The 24,179-nt window shown below is 36.2% G+C and overlaps 1 long non-coding RNA gene across 1 annotated transcript; it reads right to left on the bottom strand.

The window, feature by feature from the left end:
- Positions 1-1,619: 1,619 nt before the first annotated feature.
- LOC116961249 lies at positions 1,620-18,094 on the bottom strand. The gene is made up of 3 exons (XR_004406898.2): positions 18,010-18,094; positions 5,762-5,872; positions 1,620-1,702 (listed from the first exon to the last, which is right to left on the bottom strand). It is a non-coding gene; the product is annotated as an uncharacterized LOC116961249 (long non-coding RNA).
- Between the last annotated feature and the right edge of the window lie 6,085 nt (positions 18,095-24,179).

Raw genomic sequence — 24,179 nt, forward strand, 5'->3', positions numbered from 1 at the left:
GTATCAAAGAATGAGCTTAAGTTGCTTTGGTCTTGTGTAAAAATTCCTCTGATCTTTGGCAATCATAATTTATTTACAGCTTCCATACGTTCTCCCTCTTTCACAAAGAAATAGGGTTGCTTAAGTATGGCCACGAGGCACTGAATTTTCATATGTAGTACTGTCTCTCAGTTAGAAAGACAGGGAAGAACTGTTGGCTTGAAGGTTCAGCAGCCAGCTTTTCTGTGTGAAAGGCAGGTTATCTAAACATTTTCTTCCCCTGAGAGAGATTTTCATAATATTTATTCTAAAATACAAATATTAGGGCTCTTTGCTCCATGTGAATTATCCTTAGGTATAGTAAATACAGTTCAGGTTAAAATAAAATCAGGGCATAGCAACAGCTAATGTTTACATTTATAAAAGTACATGTGGAGATTATTGCAGGAAAATGTTCCAGAATTTATTAAAAAGTCACCCTTTTAGCTAGATAAAGAACACTTTAACATTTGGGCTTGAACCCAAGCTGGCTGTAGCTGTGCACTGTGGCTTCCACAGAGTATCTCTGTTTAATGTGGACATCTTCCCAAAAGTTGTGATTGGTTCATCTTGCAAAAGGCAGATTAATACCAAATGTCCTGGTCCATACACTACACAGGACAGGATTTCTTTTTTTTTTTTTTTTTTTAATTCAGCTTCGATGTATCGACTAATGTCTTGACAATCCTTTAGAGTCAAAAGGAGATAGGATCACCCATTTATTACTTGTCTGTGTCAGACATATAATTACTTGAAGCATCTGGTCAGCTATAGTGAAAATGGAGCAGAGAAACAAATAACATATTTGGTATACCATTGTAGTTCATACTTAAAACTGCAACACAATTTTAAATGGTGCATGACTCTACAAAAAAAGGTATATAGAAATAAAAGCCTAATTTTTTGTTTTTGAAAATGATTGTCAGTACATCATTGCTTTGAAATTACGTCCTTCTGTTGATAATCTGTTGAAGTTCACAACAGATATGCACAAAGGCTTGATTTTCTTCAGAAACAGGATATAGTAAATGTTCCAAGAAAAATGCTTGCCAAATTTTCATACAACAGTTCTCAGTTCTGACAGTTTTTATTTAAATCTGCTTTTACACAAGCAAATAAAAAGAACATGATTTTTAGTTGCTATTCCTTTCAGTCTCTAGAGATCAAACTACGTGGGAGTGGACAAGAAATCCTCGAAATGTGCTTACTAGTTTTGTAAAGTTTAACTGAAGATGGACTCAGATCTCTAGCAGGGTTTTATGGTTCCAGCAGCATGAAAGGGAGAACCATTAGGAGGCTCACCAGTTATTTAGTGAGTGTATGCCATTAGTAAGCCAGAGTAAAATAAAATAAGAGCAGACTCCTTCTTGGACCTTTTTGTAAAATGCTTATGTTTTTTGTCATACAGTTAAGTTCTATCTTCTCTCTATAATAGATTTTCTCACACAGTTGCACAGTCTAATTATACAAGAAGGTTGGTCTTAATTACAACTTCTATTGCAATGATCCTGGCCTGCTTATTTTTACTCTATAACATTCTTTAAGAATAGATTTGACATATAACACATTCAGTTTACTCACTCAAGCGATCTTACCTATGATAAGTCAACCTTGAAAGGGTTCACCTGGTTCTTGGAGGAGAAATCCACTTCTCTGAATATTTGTTTCACTGATTCAACAAATCCTGGCATGGACACATAGGAAAAGCACATCATTAGTAGACAAAAGGCACTGCCTGCTGATAACTCCAGACACCCGTGTAGCATGCGTCTCTATAACCTACTCTCACAGTGAAGTCTTTCCAAAATGCTCAGTGCTAACACAGTGTTATCCCAACTGAAATAGCAGCAATTAAATTTCCATTGCAAAGAAAATATGAACAAAGCTGAACACTTTTGTAAAAAACCACGCTGTTCAGATGGAGAAAGCAGCTCTGAATAGCTGAGAACTCTGTCAAATCAACATCAGTTCTCATCAGAACACTCCAAGGTGCTTCTCTTTGCAATAACATAATGCATTTCAATTTCTGTCACTAGCAGTTTTTCATGCTTAGAAAAACAATGCTACATGATTATTTTCTATCTCTAAAGAGAGTGATTTTTCCCTTTAACTGTCCTAACTAAAAACTAGTAAAATCAAACATACATAATAGCAAAATTAAAACAGTGCGCTAAACAGAAAGTAAACAACAAGGGAGACTGCATCTAAAAACATCCCTTTAAAGACCTTAGAAAGTTAGGGTTGAAAATTTAAGATTAGAATGAAAGCACTTTCGAAATTTTATCTGTAATGGTTATTGCACTGTCCTACAGTACTCAATTACAAACACACTTCTTATATGATTCCCCACCTTAAAGCTGCATTACATATTTAAAACCTCTTGTTCATGCATGCAAGAGATAAAAAGATATTTTTTAAAAAATCCTTACAGAAGAATGATTTTCATGAAGGTAGCTCCCTCAGATGCTGAAAGAAAATTGGAACACCTCTATCTCTTTATTAAAATATGCAGATGTTCAGTGTTTTTTCCTCTGTTCTCAAGAAATACACTTTTTAATATATGCTGTTATATGATCCCATACAAAGAAGCATATTTTATTTTACAATATATAAATACGCTGCATTTATCAAAAGCAATTCTCATAAATTTTTCTTTCATTTGGGAAAATTAAAACATATTTTACGCATAACTGTGCAATATTATTGTATCTAATATGATTTCAGCTGAGGGAAACAAATGAATACAAGTTTGGGGAAAAGGTTTTGAAAAATGACTCCACTCATATTTAGTACAGTGCTTTGTTTGCAATCAAGAAATGTACTCTGGTTAACTGAGAATAAAATAAAATCTTCTCTGTCACTTCAAATAGGATATCCCTGCTTGCAGGTTTCATCCCAACAGCTCAGAGATTCGAGGTGTTTGATCAGAGTCCACTTTCATATATGATGAAATGTTAGATGTCTGGAAATTAATCCAACACAAAAAAACCCAATAATTGGTATTACTGGAAGAGTAATCATGATGTGATCCTCCCCTCACACAAAAAAATTTGAAAGTCTTCAACAGTTTCTGCAGATCACCTGTACAGTCAATCTGTTGTGGGATGCTTTGCACTTGAGTTGTGGTGAGATTTAGTGGACTATCATTTCTACCTGAAGTAAAAATTGTTGTCCTTTCTGAAACTCAGAGATAATATTTTTGTTCTTTTATGGGTATATACTAGTATTTGACTATAAATTAACATATTAATATTGGCATACAAAAGAGAAATCATGTGGAGTTAGTCAATTATCCATGTTAGCAAAGGGACTGGCATGCAGATTAGGGTGAGGAAATACATTTAGGCTTAAATCCCAGTTCTTCTGTGAGCCAGCTATCTTAATTTCTGCCAATTTGAGAATAAATAGTCCAGAACTGGTTCATATTATGTGCTTTAGTCTGACCTCAATTATGATCAATTTATGCCAGGCTAATTGTGGGAAAACTTTGGACCAGAGCTACAGCTTTTTTAACTTTATATTTTGAGATCAAATCTTTGCATCCTGATGCATGTGCCATCACCATATTACTAAAAGTCATCTCATTTTGCTGAAATACAGATTAGTTACCAAGAACAGTCTCGCGTTCTTAGATGTATTCTCTGGAGTGTGGAAACTGAGTATGGCCTCATTCATTTTTCTTAAACTGGCCCAAGTAGAGTACAGTCAACATTAAAGTCTTACCATTCAGGAAAATTAGTGAACACAATTTCCAAGTTTTTTTGTACTGATTAACGACGCAGCAAGCAGGAAGAATTGGTCATGTAAAACACTGAGATATGGAAGTTCACCAAACTCAGAGAAGGAATCCGATTTTTCCCCAGATGCTTTTTCTCCAGTGTATTTTCTATGCCTCAGTTAATAAATGCACAGGAGTTTGACACCATCAAACAGGGCCCCAGTAGTCAAGAATTACCTATATGAAACATTCTCAATACAGGGTAAGAACATCAGGTGACTTCTGTATTAGAAGACCCACAAATGTCAGAATTTATCACAGACCCATTAGAGCAATGGGTATTTTCAGTCTGCTGCTTATGGTTTTACAAATTTTTCCTACTATCATAATTTCTGTGGAGAAGTTTTATTCATCCATTAAAATAAATTAACAGGAAGAAAGTCCAAAAAAACAGTCTATGACAGTCTTTGTAAAATTAATAAGAAATTCCAGGAACCAAAACAAAATGATAAAAACAACCTAAGTAAAAAAAAAAAAAAAAAAAGATAAATTTAATCCAAGCTTTTGATCATTCTTCAGCCATCCCTATTGGGACTGGGCTTAACCAACACGTCTCTCCAGTAGTTACACTGCAAGGCAATATAGCATCACATTTATGATGACAAAGTAAATTATTCAATAAAGAAATTCAGGTTTCAGTAATGTCTTTTTTCCTCTTAAATTTATGCTGCAGTGTATATTCGCACATTGCTGTTTATCTGTCTAGTGAGCTTTTTTAGTATATGAGTGCCTCCTAATGAGTAAATAGCCAAAATCACACTGGGATGATGATATATCCTTCCCTCTACTTTCTCTCAGTTGATTTAACCTTCTCTCCTCTTCCTTCTTTCCGTATCTACCCAATAATTCTTTTTCTCAACTCTTTTTCTAAATGAATTCACTCGTACATGTTTCTTACTTCCTTATTCTTAATTTTATTTACTTTCTAGGGGACTGTAAAAAATAAATCAGAAATAAACTTTTTCTTTCATTTTGAAAACAGTCATACATATGATGGTTTAAATTTCCTATACCAATAGACTGCTTTGAATAGTTGTTGCTCTCTGCACAAACTAGACTTTTGCATTTTTCTACTGAAATAGCTGAAAATGTAACAATCCAACTGGAAGCCAGAAAGTGAAGATCACTGTGCCCAAGTTAGCTGAATGGGTTATCTGAACAGTCTGGAAATTGCCTTCTATCCAGTCACAGAAGACCATCAGCTATTTCCTCTCATACCAATTTGATCATGCAGCAGCAGTATAGAATCCAGACAGACTCTTAGGATATAAATCATTGCACTGAACTAACGGGAGAAAATATTTTAAAAATAATCAAAGTATGTCAGTCTTTTTAAGCATACCTCATTTTATCTTTTTTTGAAAACAGATTCAATAGCTATCTTTACCTGGACAATAATTTCAGGTACATATGGAACTATTAAGTAAGTGGCATTTGCACCAGATGAAGACTAAGGTTTTTGTGGGGCACTAGGATTGGGCAGATATTCTGAAGCTGCAGCATCCTAAAGTTACTGTGAGAAACCTCACCATGGTAATTTAAAAATCAGCTCAAGACTTATGGTGTTCCAGACTTGAGTAAGCATGAAGAAAGAATGAGACCATCCTCAAATCCTGATTTTCAGGGAATGACTGGACTAATTCAGTCAGCCTCCAGTCTTCAGGTATACCTTCATGTTATTGAAAAAGCACAGTGTTACCACATGCTCAAATCATACACATGCAGTATATGCAGAGTTAGAAGTACTTCAGAATGGAGAAGGATCACGCTAAAACTAGTGACCCATCTCTTTTATGACAAGGTTTAAAACAATGATACAAAGATCTTAAAATTTAATTGAAAAAAATAGCAAATATTTATTTTGTTATTATTATCATTATTATCATTATTATTATTATTATTATTATTATTATTATTATTATTATTATTATTATTATTATTATTATTATTTTAAATTTCTCTTACCCCTGTTTAAATTTCAAGCTGCTGGTCCTTCTTTTTTATTTAACTTCCCAGGAGAAAAGGAGTGATGAAATCTCTATTTTTCACCTTTTCCTCATTGGTAAATGGAGACACCTAAAATTAAAATGTAAAGAAAATATTTCTTTTAATCTAAAACTTTTTACTTAAAATAAGGCATAAATTTTATTTGGAAATCAAAGAATCAAAAATCTTATTTATTGTGATTATCTTTAATAAAAGTTCAGCTTTTTTCCCAGCTTCTGCATTCAATTGAGTTGTTACATTAGAGGAGTCAGTCTGTGCTGGGTCGGTGTGGCAGGATTTTTGGTAGCAGGGGAGGGGGATACAGCAGTGGCCCCTGTGAGAAGCTTCTCGAAGCTCCCCTGGCTCCAAGTCAGATCCACCTCTGCACCAAGGCCAAGCCAATCAGCGATGGTGGCTGCGCCTCTGCGATAACGTATTTAAGAAAGGGAACTTGGGAGGGGGTTGGGACTTGTGAGGAGGAGTTAGGAGAAGGACGCCAATGCAAACATTGAGGTCAGTGGAAGGAAGGAGGAGGAAGGGAGGGAGGTGCATCAGAGCAGAGATGCCGCTGTACCCTATGGTGAGACAGCAGGGTCACCCCCCGCTGCCACCCATGGAGGTCCATGGCGGAGCAGAGGCCGACCTGAAGCCTATGGAGGAGCCCACAACAGAGCAGGTGGCTGCACTTAAAGAAGGCCCCACTGTTGTAATTCAGTGCTGGGAGGACTGCAACACATGGGGGTGACCCATGCTGGGGCAGCTCAGGAACGGCTGCATCTTGTGGGGAGGACTCACTGTGGAGAAGGTTTATGGAGGGCTGTCTGCAGTGAGAGGGCAGCCACACGGAGCAGGGGAAGAATGTGCAGGGTTCCCCTCACCTCCTGAGTGAGAAGGAGTGTTGAGCCGACTGTAACCCCTATCCCCTGTCCCCTGAGCTGAGCCTGGGAAGAAGGGAGGGGTGGGGGAAGGTGTTTTTTGGATGTGGTAGTGCTTCTCACTGTCCCACCTTGCCTGCTAAGTGTTATTTCTTTTACTGTTCGAATTAAAGTGATGTTCTTTTCCTTCCCCTAATGAGTCTGTCTTTTGCCTGTGACCATAATGCATGACTCAACCCTCCTTATCTCGATTCGTGAGCCTTTTGTTTAATTTTCTCCTTCCCAGTGCTGGGGGAATAGGGGTGAGTGAACGACTGTGGTGCTCAGTTGCCCTCTGGGCTCAAACCAAAACACAGTCTTAAAGGTCTTCTGGGTTCAGAAATGGCTTATTGCTAATGAATTCTTATAATGTGAGATAATAAACCTTTTTTTCAGCTCTTACAGGGTTGCAAAGCAGGCAGGTACATTCTTATTGAGACAGGTGACAACTAAGAAATCACAGTTCTAGATCTATATGGAGATAGAATTGTGGTAATCCGTGTTGGCATTTATCCTCCAAAAAAGGAGTTAGCTGAAGTAATCACTCAAAAAGAAATATAATAGCTGAAGTAATCACTCCAAAAGAAATAAAAATTCTTTTACTATGACTGACATACAGAATTTTAACTTGCCCTTGTTTTCTGCACAGAACACGAAAGAGTGTTTTGTCTTCTTGAGTGTCAAAAGATATATGTAATCTGTGTATTCAATTTTTATGTTGTTTGGGTTTTTTTTTTGTTTTTTTTTTTTTTTTTTCTGAAACACATCTTGCCTCCAAATATCAGATGATCCTTTTCTGATTTTAAGATCTTGAGGAAATAGTCAGAACAAAGTAACTGTCTTCTGTTCCTTCCTCCTCTTCCTCCACTTGAATATTTTAGAAAGAATAAAGACATGAAAAAACAGTCATGCTGTTACTGTTTATTAAATAATTTCTTAACCTACAAAAAGGCAAGAAATTCACTGGCTTAAAATAATCAGAGTCTCTGCATATACCTCCATGTTACCCTGTCCTCTCTCCCCTATACACTCTGGGAACAGAATAGGAAAACTGAAGAGGTGGCAGTGCAGCAAATTTCTCTTCTCTCCACATTTCCCACTCCTGGGAAAAAAAATCAGATTGGGTTGTTAGCTGATGTGTGCTTATAAGGTCCTCCTGCAGACAATATGTATTTGCTTGGAAGAATGATCTGGACGTGGTTTACTATAATTTTCATCTTTTTGAGCAGAATTTTTTTCTGGTTGGGGATTTTGTAGGTGTAGCACTGGTGATCATGTTACTGTTTCATGTGACAGCAAGCATCTCCCAGTGCTTCCATAAGGTCATACATGTTTTGCTGCAGACTGTGAGACTGAGTTGTGTTTTTTAAGAAATTATTTTCTATAATTATTTAAATGGGATTTTTTTTTTTTTTTTTAACTAAGCAATAAAGCAAAATGTAAACCAGGGGACAAAAAAAAAAAAAAAAAGTCATTCTAGTTTAATCAGATGTCTCCATAATGGACATATTAACGAGTACCTTGTACTAGCTTTCCCTCCCCTCATCCAAAAAATCAATTGAGCAGAAAAATCACACTTTGATCCTCTTGGAAGTCATTTTTATTAAAAGATAGGGGGAGGTGAGGATTTTTATAGCAGCAGAAACAAATGGAAATTATTTTAGGCTTAATTTCAACAGAGGGAGAGAGACCCTCGTGGGACATGTGGGTACAAAATTTCAACGCCATGGTATTCCATAACAGCATTCAGGCAGTCCACCCAGGAGAAGTACCTTTGGAACCCTGCCTAAATAGAGACTCACTTACTACAGAGAGACGATAAATGCAGAGGTTCATTTTTTAAAGTTAGTATCATTTGTTCTCCTGGCACTGAAATTAAAGGCACATTCAAAGCAAACATAAGGGCAACTTTTGTTAGGGGTACACAATCTGAATATATGAAATTTAACTTCATGGTGTTAACTGCCCCTTGAAAAAAATACTGACAGACAGTATCAGAGATGGGACTACAATATACTAAAAAGTAGAAATCTTAGTTCTTTTAGAGGCATAGGGGGTATTTAAATATCTGATTGGGTAACTGGAATTTCATAACTGATTGACTATTTGGAAGTAAAACTTTAACTGCCTCAGTTTTATATAAGCAGCCACAAATTCAAAAATCCCCATTTTTGCATCAAGGCAAACCCAAGGCTTTTTGAACTTTAAATCATAAAAATAAGTAAACAAGGCATCCTGGAAAAAATGGAAGTTGGTAGCAGTAGATTCTGACTCCTGATGTTTCCCTGTCTTGGAGCTCTGACATGAACCCCAAGCTTTCCTACCCAAGTTACACATCCAAAGCACTAGAAAAAGAAGCCTGCAACTTCCATCTGTCTCAGGGAAACTTTTCAGTTTTGTATAGTTGAAAAAAAAAAAAAACAAAACAAAACACCACACTATGAAACAACTACTTATTTCCACACATGTAAATTTCCCAGATATTCAAAATCATCTCAAAACTACTGTTTCTCAACAACAAATACTCAGACACTCACATCTTTAGACAATGTGAAGAAATAATCCCTGAAGGTGTAGTTTTCTTCTAGTCATTACATCACGTGATCAAGCACAGCTAAAACTTTTACCTTTGATCCATCTTCAGGCCTTGTCTTACTCAGAAACTATAAGTTATACTACCCTTCAGGAGGTTGGCATTCGACCTTTGCTTCAAAACAAAAATAAGCTCTGGTTTGTAAATTTTCCGTTGTATTATTTACAAATATCACAAGTGTACTTACCATTTTTTGTTTTCTTTGAGATAAACAACATGCTACATACATGAAAAAAACATCATTAACACAAGTGAAGGAGGATGAAGCTAACTGATAGCTAAGGTTTCTGTCATTCACCTGCACCCCAGATGAAGTTATTTTATTTGAAATATTAAGTTATTTCTAAAAAGTAAATAAAAGAAAATTATTCTAGGTAGTCTAGACATGCAGTGTTTAGGGTCATTTTAGCAATTTGAGAAAAGCAGAGATTTGAAGATGGATTTCTGATATTTGACATCAGCTGCCAAACTATTGTAAAATTGTGACATAGGTTTTTATTCTTCTCCCATTATTCATTAAAAATGTTATCTTGGCACTGAACAGCCTTCTCCAAATCTTTTAGTGGTATTAGTACATTCAATTAGACGTATTAAGAAAGACTGTTCACCAGAAGTATCCCAGTCAGGTTCAATTCTGGGTTGATGTTGATGGCTTTGCACAGTTTGAAATGTTTAAATCTAACTTAGCATAAACAGTTTGCTATGTATATTTTCAAGCATGTGTCAAAAGTGATGACAGTTATTTGAATACACTATCAGATTCCAGAATGGATGAGATACTGTGAGTTGTTACGGCAAGTAGTACATACTGAAAGGCAGTATTGCTACTAGGCTTTATAAAACTTGATCATCCTTTATAAATTCCAAATATCACCTATGGATGACAAAATTTAAACCTTTGATTGAAGGAATGTTGCCAAAACAATCAAAAATTAAAGAAAGTGGCAAAGCATTCATATCTCCTCAATCAGTTTTCAAGGGCCACAGGTAGGTGTATTAGACACCAAGTGGAACCATTAGAAGACCCAACCAGTCAAGTAGGTGAGAAAGAAGAACTTGCAAGAAAATCCTTTATTTACTGATTCTTAGTTCTGTATTAATAAATTATCTGACAAAAGATTTAATTCCAACTACCATATATTTTGAAATTATAAACAAGTCAAAGGGTTTACAGCCCAAGAAAAAAATGTTTTTAGTTCTGAAACTTCCATTGCTTTCATTTTCCATTTTGTATGAATTCACATCCCAAAATGCATTTTTGATTTAAAAGGACAGCCTCACAATGTTAGGTGGTAAAAACAGTGGAAAAACAAAAGAGAGAGTTTAGGGAGATGGGAAATATTATATTTATTTATTTTTGTAGTTCTATGTGTGAATGCTTATTTCCGTGCTGCTTATTCCACAATTCTAAAAGAGCAAAAAGAACTTTTACAGTGCCAGAAGCATTAATGAGTATACCACTAAACTAATCATAGATGTGCTTTAGGATCACTTTCTATGACAGTACCATACTATACTCTTATCAGGGAATGGGCTAGCTGGCTGTTAATTTTTTTATTTATTCAGAAATTAATTATAGCCTTAATTATATTGTGATGAGATCTCATGAGCACCACGACAGTTTAAACTTTGAGTATATACTATTGAGTTACTGCCCATGACAAAGAAATATGACACAAACCCACAGAACTAGCCTCCATGTATGTTAGTCATACAGCTTATCCAAAAGGATTCCTCATTGACACGTCCCCTCCTCTGTGGGGAAGAAGGTACCTGACGCAGTTTAGGCTTTTAAAACATTTTATTATGATGTTACTGTTAATTTAGTCACTCTCCTTGATTGGCAGCATTGCTTGTGATGGAGAGTGTAATTTCTCCTCTGCTAGATCCTGGGAAACTTCCATTTACCTCAGCAGAGCAGTACAGAACATTCACTCAGCTACCTGGCACCTGGCAGAGTTCAGCTAGCAGGTCTGGAGGAAAATCACTACTTGGAGGGATATTTCCTTATCCACCAATATGTAGCAAGAGACCAGCATTTCAAACATATGTTCATGACATAATTTACTTCAGGTAGGGAAAAAGACAAATACGTTTTAGGTATGTAGTTTACTCAGAAAGGACTATTGATTTACAATAATTAGCTTTGCTAGCAAGATTTTAATAATTTCATTTTTTTAATACAAATATTTGGCTAATAGATATGAAAGGTATTTATTTTCTCTTCGGTTGGCTTTCTTTCCTAGGATTAGTATAACATGACAGATGGCTGATGTCATCTTTACTTGGAAGAACTCAGCTGGCAATAATAGCATGGTACATTTCTGGGGATTTGCGGTACTGTATGTCATGAAGCGGTTTTCAACCAAAAAGAGTCCAAAAGGGAATTCCCAGAAGTAAATATCTGCCTATGATATCCTACTGTGTCTTGTTGATGCATCACAAACAGAAGGAAGCATAGAGTCTTTATAAAACTCCATAAATATTTACAATATTGTTGAAAATACATTGGAAATGCTACAGATTGCAAATTGTATGGGCCCCCTTGGCACTGCATCTTTAATTTTGCTGTTGAGTGAGAATAACAAAAACTGGTGCTTTATATATATCAAAATCTGTTATGTATATATTTGAAGTTCAATGATTTTTGTCACATTTGACATTTGTGTGTAATAGAGTGAAAGCATTAATATTATTAGAATGTAGATACCCTGGTTGATTGTTTTTTAATTTTGTTAATGATTGCTGTGATGAGTAGACTAATGTCAGGGTTGGAGGGTTAAAGTTAATGAGAGCTTTCCATTGCACCATTGATTAATGGTGGGTACTGTAGCGAGAGATTTTCATATTCCTCCCATATAAAAACAATGAAGGTAAAAATGGACTGATGCCAATTTAAACACTTTGACTACCTACTGAAACGTTTCTAAACCTTTGTCATAATTACATCTAGGCCTGACAAAATCTGTGAGAAAGTATATAAAATTATATAAATTATATCAGATGCTTGTAATGATATAAAATAAAGCTTGATTTATAAATCCACACTTTTTCCATCTGTATTAGTCTAAACTGTAATAGATTTTATATTCCTCTACCTACATGCATGTTGAAGAGTAGCTTTTTCTATAGGTAGAAGAATAGGACAGATTATAATATAATAGATGTTTTAATATTAGAAAATAGATTCTTGTAATAGCTGATTTTATAATTAGAGTTTAAATATGTTGACCCTTGTTGATATCTGTCCCCCTCTTAATCCAAGAACAGGATTCACTGACTGGATTCCAAAGACAGAGGGCATTCACTAACATCTATAAAGCTCCAACTCTTCTTGAAGAAAATAGATGTAAATGTAAGAAAGCAAATCAATGTCCATAACAAACTGAGCAAATATTTCTGACAATTATTTACCACATTGATGCTTCTTCCTGCTCTATGTAACAATAAGAAGGAAAGCAAGTCTGGGAGATACTGGAAAGATGCATCTTAAAAAGCAAAACGACCAACTCCTCCCCCTTCCCAAAAACCTAACAAATAAACAACCCAAAACTAACCTTACTTTCTAAAGTGTCATCTTGTCAAACAAAATACATAAGTTGTTTTTAAATTTCTACTAAGAGCTTTTCATGATATTTTTTTTTTCTAGGAAAGAAGATAATATTACAGGTAGAGTATGAGAGAACTTAATGACTTAAGAGAAATGTCTTTGCTTGTCGTATTAACTTATCTTTATACACCTGAGAAATGCACAAATAAAATATGACCATGACATTTATATGAATATTTTTATTCCTTTTCCATTTTTTATTAGGAAATAAAATTAAATAGCTGAATGTGCGATGGTTAAGAGAAGTTAAATCTTGATCCATCACCTGAACACTGAACATTATGGCCAATGAATGATAATTGACCCATGATACCTATTAGTACCAATGTAGGCTTTGACCATTATATGAACAGATTTGAAACAGGCCAGCCTTATAATAGGTAGCATAAAGCTGTCATGTTCCACTGCAGTTATGTTGATGGTGCTCTGAAGAGACCATCATACCCTGCAACATAGAAAATAGTGAGCTGGTAGGATTTTTAATGTTTTTCTTTTGTGGTACAGTGTACTTCTTTCCTAAGTGTGATTAAATAATCATAAGAACTCCTCTAAGGGCTAATCTGAGTTATTTCCCAGATTTTCACCTTGGGGACATATTGTCCCTTGTCACTGAAACCTCAGGGACAGAAGGGTACGCCACAGGGTGGCACAGCAGGAAGCTGAGATACTGATGAAACAGTGTTCAGTTAATGAAGGCATGGCCCATGGCCTCTGCTGGTATGCCATATGTTTGAAGAAATGCTAATGACTACAATTCCAATACCTTTTTCATCTTAACTATATGTAAATGTGTTTATAAATGCTCTCTTATAAATATACTATCACATTTTTAAAAGCTAAGTGCTAATGTTGCTTTCAACATCTATAATACACAATAATTAAAACTTTAGCAATTCTGCTTAATTATACCTTATGGGAAACTGTACAGTAATTTATAGAAATTAAACAGAAAAACAAAGATCAATAGAAATAAAGTAGCAGTGGAAGAACTGAATAATAAATCACTTAGATCATTAATTTACAAAACAAGATCATTGTGAAAAGACAACTTAGGGCCCAATTCTCAAACAGCTGAGATCTGCAAGGGGAAGAGCAGTTTAAAAACTCAAGGCATTCTATTAAAAAACCCATTCAGCAAGTTGAACTAATTGTGACTTTTTTTGAACTGTCAGATCACTTAGGAAAAACCAAACAACAGAACTACAGATTTAAGAGCAAAAATTGAGGACATTTTCATTCAGCAGTGGCTCTTTTCTCTTTGCTTTACCTTTGTGAAAACCCTGTAACACTGCAGGTGATCATTAGCCACAAATGGCATTTTGCAGTGAATCATCTCCTCCACAAGTGGCCAAAACAACATCTCCATTACAACAGCAGAAGTGCTGTTCAGGAAGAGCAGTTGGTGACCAGGTTAGACTACATGGGACACTACTGGTTTTGCTTCAAGACAGGACACTCTGTTGCTGTCATAACTATTCCAAAGAAACTCCCTCAAGTTTCAGGTTAAAGCATGGTGCTATTGCTAATCTGTGAATCTATTAGTTGCTTTTTTTTTCCTTAACATAAATTAGAGATCTGACTCATCCATATGCAAATTCTGTGTAACACCGACTACAGAATTTAAATAAACTTCAGATGAAGAAGGGCCACCTATTATAAAATCACTGAGGAAGTCTACTTATATGACATCTCACACAGGCAAACCCATGAAAACTTAACCACCAGCTAACTCCATTTTCTAACCAAAAGTCCAGTTCAAGCAACAAGGAAACTAAACTATAAAATATAACAGCTGCCCGAGGGATCATTAGGACACTTTGGGTATTACAGTAGAACATCTGTATCAAGCTATTTTTACTGATTACTTTTTTTCTCTTGCACCTTAAGAATTAGGATGGAAGTAATTATATGAATGAGCTTTACTAGTCCAAAGAGAATTTGAGAGCATGCTGCACAGTGGTGAATATCCTGATGGTAAACAAAAAAAAAAAAAAAAAAAAAAAAGAAAAAAGGAAAATCACAATATCTCAGTATCTTAGTGGAAGGTACTTCAGGCTGAGTAAACAACCTCTTTATCAACTTTGCCATCTCTCCAAGGTGAATTCATCTTTAGCTGCCTCAGCCAAAGGCAGCTTTCTGCCCTGTGTGACCTCTTCAGCCAGGTAAGACTGTCAGTCAGAGTCAAGAATTTGGCCTTATATATTTGACACATAGGCTCTGAATGTCTCATTTTTTAACCATTAACACTGACTGGTCTGTTAGGGTGTCATTCTCTCCTGTAAGGCTGGTGAGGCATGGGCCTTTTGTTGGCCCTTCATACAGAAGATAATTTCATACTCTGGCTGTACATTATTTTTCATTGACAAAGATGTAAAATATGGAGGACAGGGTAATGGACTAGAGAGTGTGACATTCAGCTTAGCAAATCAGCTCCAGCTTGGAGAGTAGAGAATTATTTTGGCACTTAGAACTTGCCTACTGACATCTGTGAAGAATACGAGTAAAATGATTTTAGGTACCTTCCATTACCACAGGTAATGACCTCTAGCTCTCTGAAAAGGAAAAGGCATTACTTTATTCCTCTTTTACACACAAGGATGTAAGGCAGAAGAGGCAAATGTTTACATTTCTAAAAAGCAGAAGTGGTCAACACACTGATTTTGGCAAGAATCAGAAAACTTTAGAAAGCTGACCCTCAGGTTCAGACTCAACAGATATTTAAACATTAAAAATGGGATTTATGTAGAATTCACTTGCTTCATTGCAAAACTATTAAGCTGGAAGCTCCTATTCTGTCCTGAAGAGCATCAAAATATTCTGTCTCCTCCTATGTTACTGCTTGTGGTTTGTGTATTTATTTATTTATAATTCTTTAAATTAAAAATTTCTAAGTGCTATAAGGAATGATTTAATAACTCTAATACATTCTAGCTGGTTCGATCTAATTCAAAGTAGGGGTAAAGAGAAAGGAATTTTTTGTAACAACCAGATGAATACATAATTTGTTTAGGCTACAGAAATGCAGAATGGGAGTGTCAGTGACAAAGAAAGATTTCTGGATTTAAGTTCCCATTAATAGGATTATCTATCCCACTCTCCTACAAAACACGGAAACAGTCTCAGGGGAAAAGGCTTGACACCAGATCTTCCCCTTTACAAGCCTGTGTTCAGCTACAGAGTTAAATCCCCTCTTCCCTTTTGTTCATACTCAGTAAATCTTCAGTTGTCTTCTGCAGAGCATGTGAGCTTTATGAGGAGCATTTGAAAGTGCTCTGAAGAAGTCAGTGGTTAGAGTACCAATCTAGGACCTGGGTGAGTGGATCTTGGCAGTCCTAATGCAGGTCTCCTGTTCACATTTCAACTAACAACTCTTTCTTCACTTAAGAATTACATACACACAGGACAATGCTTCTCTTCACCATCTTCTTGTATTTTAACAGATATGAGTGAGCACATATTAGGTACCTCAAATATAGGCCTTACCTTACCTATAAGAGAGAATTTTGAGCCTCAGAAGAATACAGCAGATGTGCACTCCTGAAGCTTTGTAAAGTTCGGAGACTTGTCCTTGTCTATTCATTAATTCTGCATCTGCAGGTAGCCTCACACATCTTCAATTTTTTTTTTTCACTTTCTAAGGTGTCTGACTTCCTGTGTACCCTGGGGAAGGAGCCTGGCTGCCTAACCAGGGATTCTGCCATCAGGAGGTATATTTGGCTTCACACCAAACTAGATGTCACCAGTGGGTGAAAAGGTGAAATAGTGACCTAAATCCTCAGTCTTCTGCTTCTTGGTATATTCCAGTAACCTCCTTTATGGTTATTTGTAGAGAGGGGGGAAACTTTGAAAAGTTGTATTCCTTGGGAAAAACAACGGCTACAACAGAGTGATCCTTTGAATGCCTCTAGGATCTTCAGTCAAACATCTAGATATTAATAAGCAAATCCCTTCTGTTTGCTTGTTTTGGAAAAGTAGACTATTCATCAGAGTATTGTTTATTACTCTCTCTCTCTCTCAGTAAGAAATTGATTGTGTGTCATTTCTCCCTTCCCTTCATCACTCACAAGCCATGTCTTCAGGCCTTCTTCAATGGTATATCTTAAGCTTTCAGTGATCTTTGGACCTCTCTATATACCTGATTTTTTCATCACTAACACCCTTTAGAAACCTAATCAAACCTTCTTCCTTTTGAAGGATGATGGTTAAGAAAATTAAAGTCTGAAGATCAAATCAGATGGGCAATATGACCACTGGAAAAGATAACTTCATAAAAGTTCACTTAATTGGTGGGAGCTTTTCAATTTGATTAATACAGTTAAAGATATGTGCAGGCTTACATTTTTGCACAATTAGTGCAGCTAGACCAACTGTTCATGTATCAGAAAAATTATGAAGAGAATCAATTAAATCTGGAATTGCATAGAAAATTTTGGCCTCTCAGAAAAAATTTTGACCAAATAGATTGAAAATAAAATTTGAAGTTTCTTACAAGACAGTTTTTTGGAGAAGAAAAGCATTTAAAGGTCAATAGAAATAATATGCAAATGTTTCAAAAAGACTTCAGTTCTTGAGTGTAGATTATATCATAATTACCAGTGAACTTCAAAATGAAAAATAATTTTGAAATGAACAAAAATATTATACTCCAATAAATGTAGAGAATGCTGCGAGCCTACTGAAATGCATTGTTTCAAATTAAAAAACACCTTTCAAGCAAATTTAATCAAAACTTATACTTTCTTTTAAAAAGTTCAATTTTGTCAAAATGCTGTTTCCTGACAGCTGCAGCTATAACTTATATTTAGAAGCTTCCAAAACATTTTAATTTTGAGGTTATTATACAGATACTTCCAGTGCTAGAAGAGAATATTGTGAACACTGAAGGCTTAGAATAGCTTTTTCAAAGCAGGATCAAAAGCTTTAAAAAGTTGCACATGGTTATGGCTGGGAAATTATTTCATGAAACAAAAAACATTTGGAATATAGTTGGAAAACACTGCTTTCCCTAAATCTACACAAAGAACTGAAGTCTCAAGCATTTGCTAAGGAAAAATACCATGTCATATCCTCCTGATTATTCAGTTGTAATGTATTTTGTCTATTTACTCACACATAGCATACGAAACATGAACTCTGGGGCAGAGGTGAGCAGACTTCAGTAAGGGAGGCTGGTGCCTGCTGAACACCCTTTATTTACACCAGAAGAGCTGCCAAAAGAGGAAAAAACATAAAATTAGAATATAGGAAGCAACGGCAATCCTGATAACAAGGAATAAAAAAAAAAAAAAATAAGGACTTATTTATCTCATTTATTTGTTTGTTTGTTTCTTTGTTTATTTATTTATTTATAATGTAGAAGACACGTAAGCTGTTTTTTAAAGCCACCATTCCTTGCAGTCTTAGAACACAGCATAGCTACTATTGCTAAGCCATAGTTCATTTCAGTAGAGGTATCCAGAAAGCTAATTATCTCCTGAGAACTTGATATAATTTTAAGGGCTATGCACAAGATGTTAACTAATCACACAGCTCCCAGATATTTGTAACATGCAGTGTGACTCTGAGGTTGCATTTAAATGAGAGACAGGCATGACTACTGATGTGTTGTTTGTTAGTGCTGCACAGCAAGCAAAATGCTACATTACACAGTGCCAAATTCACAATACTTTATCGGTTATGCTTCAGAGATAACAGAAAGCATACAACACTTAATCAGTGTTCAGTGTTCCACAGGCTATATTAAATAATAATAATAATAATAAACTGAGAAGTACTTCAGGAAAAAATAGACTACCAAATTAATTACAAATTGCAAATATGATGCAAATGAATGCAAACAAGAAAAACAAAATGTGCATTTTTCTACCAAACTTAGACCCGATTTGGAAAACCCAGGCTCACTGGGAAATGAGAGCTCACAGGTCAGGCCTTGTATTATCCATATGGGCTCAAAACTACAAAAATTTGAGGGTATACAAATACAAAATGTAAAACTCATGTCCTCAAGTTGTTTACATGATTTCTGTTGGTAAACACAATCAAAACATATTCTTAATTTAGAATTGCTACTTTTTAATAAATACTGGAATCAAAACTGCTGCAGACAATTGGACTTTCCCCTTATTTTCAGAAATGGGTGCACTAATTAAATACAGCTTCTTGAATTTGAAAACAATAATGTTGCCCTCTTTGGAAACTATCAATAAAGCTATAGAGTGGTTTTTCCTCCCTGCAAATAGAAGTAAAAACCAACTAACCATTTTATGACAAATCCTCACTTTTAAAAGTTGTAATTGAATGCAAACATTCAGTCAATATCCAAAAGTGAATATACATGTTTTCTAATGTATAAATAAAATATCTACATAAGGACAGCAAAAAGAAAGAAAAATAATTAGAAAATAATAGTATACCATTCCTGCAAGAGTTAACATTTATGACTTGTCATTCATAATTCGAATAAAATTATGATAGGTAAGTATGATAGATAACTGTTACCTCTAAACTTCTGATGTGAATTATTTAATTAATTGTTCCTATTTTATGGTACAACACTAAGCATATTTCAGTAGATCCATACATATTTAAATAGGTGCATCTTTTAAATTTAGGGCTATGTCATCACCAGACTAAATTAGAGACTAGATAATTAATATTTAACTTCTGTTAAAGCATCTTGACACATGTAGGCTTAACCACTGCCCTTCATTAAAGACAACCACATGAAACATCTATTTGTAAATTTCCACTTAATTTTAAAGCAAATGAAATACCAATATAACTTCATAGGTCAAATAAATGGCAAAAATTCAAAGAAGCTAAGGTTTTAGTAACCCCGAGAAAGCCTATATCCATGCGTGTTGCAGAATTTATTCTTTTATGATCAGATAGTTGAGGGGAAAAAGAGGGTGCCTCAGATGAACCAGAAGAAAATCTACAGAGATTTATTTTCAGGGCATATTGAACAACTGATATGAATTTCTAGCTTAAGCACAGTGGAGAAAAAAAAAAAAAAAAAGGTAAAAAAATTTCCAGGAAGCTGTGGTATTTGCCATAGAAATTGTATCTTGCCTTGAAGCAAGAAGCAGCTGTTAATGCAAAACACGGACATAATTTGCCATAAGAGGCAAATGCAAAAAGAGATTCTGATCTGGTTCATGATATTATTGAATTATTAAAACCAAAATTAATGGGAAAAAATGCAAGTTATCAGAGATAAATGTTGACACTCTGGGGAAAAAACATTAAAAGATCACTTAGTTAACTAGAAGACCAGAGTGGAGGGTCTCAGGTGTTCAGTGAAACCTGCCTTACAGTTTAGAGGGAGTCTAGTTTAAAGTAGAGAAAAGAGAGTTGCAGACCTGAGGATAAAAATGCTGTTTACACCCAAAGATAAAATTACAGATCAGAAATGCTGAAGAGCTTAAAAAGTCTGGGATCAAAACCAGAATCTCATAATTAGCTATTCCTATTTAAGAATTGTGCCTACTTAACCTAGATTTCTAATCTGTATTTGAAAATTGAACTAGAGAAGCTAAGGTAGTCAAAATAAAAAGGATGATATTGTGGTATGAGCCTGGTCAGCAGCCAAACACCAAGCAGCCACTCTCTCCCCCTTCTCTTTCGGCACTGAGAAGGGACAGAGAGCCAGTCTTGGGTTTTGAGATAGGACCAGGAGGGGAAAATCACCCTTTATGGTCACAAGCAAAAGGCAGACTTGTTAGAGGAAGAAAATAAGAACATACGTTTATTACAGACACTAACAACATGTAACAGAGTAGGACAGTGAGAAGCATTGCCACATCTTGAGAACACCTTCCCCCACCCCTCCCTTCTTCCCGGGCTCAGCTCTGCTCCCGATATCTCTAACTCCTTCCCCCAGCAGTACAGGGGCAGGGAATGGGGGGGGGTCCAGTCAGTGTTGCTGCTTCTGCCATCTTTGGTGGGGGGAGTTTCTGGAACTTCTTCCCCCTGCTCCATCATGGTCCCCCTCTCACAGAAGACAGTCCTCCACAAACTTCTTCTGACATGAGTCCCTCCCACAGGCCGCAGCATTTCCTTACACTGCTCCACTGTGGGTCACCAACTCTCTCCAACTGGATTCCCTCCCACGGCTGCAGCCCTTCCTGAGCTGCTCTGGCGTGGGACACCCCCGCATGCTGCAGTCCTCCCAGTGCTGAATTACAGCAGCAGGGGTTGCCTTTTCCCACAAGACCCCAGTCTTCTTTGGGCACAGCACCTTGATCAACCAGGCAAAAAACACAGGCCATAAATCAGTGTCTGCTCCACCGCAGATCTTCATGGGTGGCAGGGGGGGCCTCCCTGCCATCTCACTACAGGATACAGGGGGGTCTCTGCTCCGGCACACCTCCCCCCTCCTTTCTTCCTCTGTTCCTCCACTGACCTTGGTGTTCACGCAGTTGCTGCAACTCCTCCTCACAAGTCCAACTGCTCATCACCATGTCCCTTCTTAAATATGTTATCACAGAGGCGCAGCCGATTGGCTTAGTTTTGGTGCAGAGGTGGAGCTGACTTGGAGCTGGAGGATCTTCAAGAACCTTCTCACAGGGAGCCACCCCTATATCCCCCTCCCCTGATACCAAAAAACCCCACCACTCACTCAAACCCAGGGCAACGAACTGATCAGTGACTTGTATTTCACTGCGGCCAAGAGCTGTATCATATGCCAGGAAAAGTACTATAACTTTCAGTGTCTTAGACACCAGACAAAAAAAAAAAAAAAACCAAAAAAAAAATCCACAGAAATAAAGTCTTATTCAATGGCAATATTTTTGCCAGCTCTAGTAGTCAGTTTGAAAAAGTCACTTTGGGGAATAATTAACTTTAAACCCGCCTCTCCCCAAAACAGAGATTTTCAGTATGTTATTTAAAGTCCACAGGCCAAATTGTCTATCAAGTAACTCTGACTTCAAAGAATCAGCAAAAATGCAGCTGCAAAGAGTAGAACTTTGTTAGGATGAAAATTTCTTTCCAACTATGTAGTTTTGAAAGGGCCTAGCCTTTTAAGATCCCATTTTTTAGAAAAGGCAATGATGAACTCTGCATTTCTACTACTAACCAGTCTACATTAATGCTTAAGTACTTGCTAAAACTCACTCACATCACTGAGATTTAAACACAGTTAAATAATTTCATAAGGGTCTATATATACACAACAGTTTTTTATACTTTTTTAGTTGTGATGACTTCACAAGCCATTTTTAAGGTTTTACACGAGAAGCCATTAAGTTCAAGAAAAAAAAAACAGCATCACTTGCTTAAAATTTCCCTAAGTAACCCTATAATTTTTGCTCTACACAACTTTGCCCTGACTTTTTTCATAAGCCTAATCTAGGTCACCACATCATGTCAGAGCCTTCCCATATCATACATAATTTGCCTGAAACCTTTTGGTTTCTGATGTCTTCAGTGTCAGATTAGATCCTCTTATTTGTGCATTCTTTTTGATAATTTCATCTCAGTTCTCTGTATATATATAAAATAACATCTGAAATGCATGTGAATTTGAATGCCATACTAAAATGAATGTAGAAGATGGAGTGAAACATATTAAAAATGCATGTGCAAGACATGAGATTGAAAAGGTTCAATGGGACACTTCAGTGTGTAAAAGAAGCTCAGAATTTTGGATGATTACCTAAATTTTATTCCAAAACCATTTAAATCTCATTTTCAGAAAGAGATCAAGCTCAGCAAGACCCCTAATGGGATTATCACTTCCTAATTCCCTCAAAAAGTTTAGAGCTAGGTAGAAATTAAACTATAGGCGACAGTTCAAATGTGTAATTTTCATTTCGGATGTCTACAGTAATTTAATTAAATGATCATACTAGTGGTAACTTCTCTCTCAAAGTCTTGGCTAATATCTTACAGAGTAGAGTTGATGTCCACTAAGAAATTTCCTTAACGTAGCATCAGGAGAGACAGCTTAAAATGGCAAACAGCCAGAGCAACTGACTGACAATAGGGTATCCACATTCGTTAGAGTGCTGAAAAGTGTGGTAGGGACTAATAGGGAACATCAAGAAAAACGTATGACAAGGTTGAGTGACATTCCACATTTGAGTGGCTAAAGAGCAAAGCTGTAAGAAAAACAAAGTGATTGCCTAGAGTGCAAAGATCCTGTCAACATGAAAACAAGTTAAACAAACAATTTTACTCTTTTAATTCATATTGAAGACTGTGTCACCATGATGTAACTGAACTCTTTAAAATCAAATCAATCAATTGCTGTAGCACTTTGTGGAAGAGCAAGAAGCAGAAAATAGAAACTTGACAGCCTGATCTACCTTTGCCCTGATGTTAACTTGTCAACATTTATAACCCCAGAAGGATAAAGCAGGCAATATATGAATTATTCTTAACGGCAGTGACAGCTGCTGTTCTTTTTTTTCTCAGTGCATGCAAAATTCACTAGTTCTGATTCATTATTATTATTATTATTACTACTTTTTTAAAAAGTCTCCCTAACAACATCTTCAAGACATAGATAAAAATTGCTGTAAATCCAAAAGAAAAACAATTAATACTTTGAAGTGTTGGATCTGTTTTCACTCCAGCAGCAGATAAACCAGTGAAGATGGTTTTGAATGGAAGCACGATCCCCCTCTGCTGGGGTCCAGAGCTTCCCAGAACTGTGATTACAGCTGAACAAAAATGACATCCAGTGCACTGAAAGGACATTCCAAGACTTCTGGACAATGGGAACCTCAAAAGGACCTCAAAAACAATGGTAAACCACTACACCATTCAGGGCAGGAGTGATGCTGCTGACAGCTCTGCTTTGGAAGTGATGCCCTTCCTGGGCACTGCTCATTGGAAAAAGACGAAACAAATTGAACTGTTCTTTGTTCTCCTTCTAGAACTCAGCAAACTCTGAACAACAACCATAAAAAGTTCCCTTATTTTAACAAAACAAAATTCTTCAGTAACATTTGATGAGTTCTGATGTGTTGAAAAGTCAAGAGTTAACTGGAAAAACCCGCAAACATAGCTTGGCTTACCGCAGTATGGATGAAGGATGGAGCCGAGAGTCTCATTTTCTTAAGTCTTTCAGTGTTATTGGCTGAGTGGTCTGAAGCCTGAAAAGAGAGCAAGTCTATAGATTCCCAAAGCAGGCTGGGGCCTTTCAGATCTTTTAGGTCCTTTCAGGTCCTCTGGGAGCTCAGTAAAACCTTCAGTGGTTATAACCTGGAGCATTTGCTTCATTCCTCTTCCTGCAGACTGCAGTTGTCTGTTTTAAGGTTTTGGGCACTTCAG

Source organism: Tyto alba, unplaced genomic scaffold (genome assembly GCF_018691265.1).
Source record: "Tyto alba isolate M040663 unplaced genomic scaffold, T.alba_DEE_v4.0 Super-Scaffold_38, whole genome shotgun sequence".
NCBI lineage: Eukaryota > Metazoa > Chordata > Aves > Strigiformes > Tytonidae > Tyto > Tyto alba.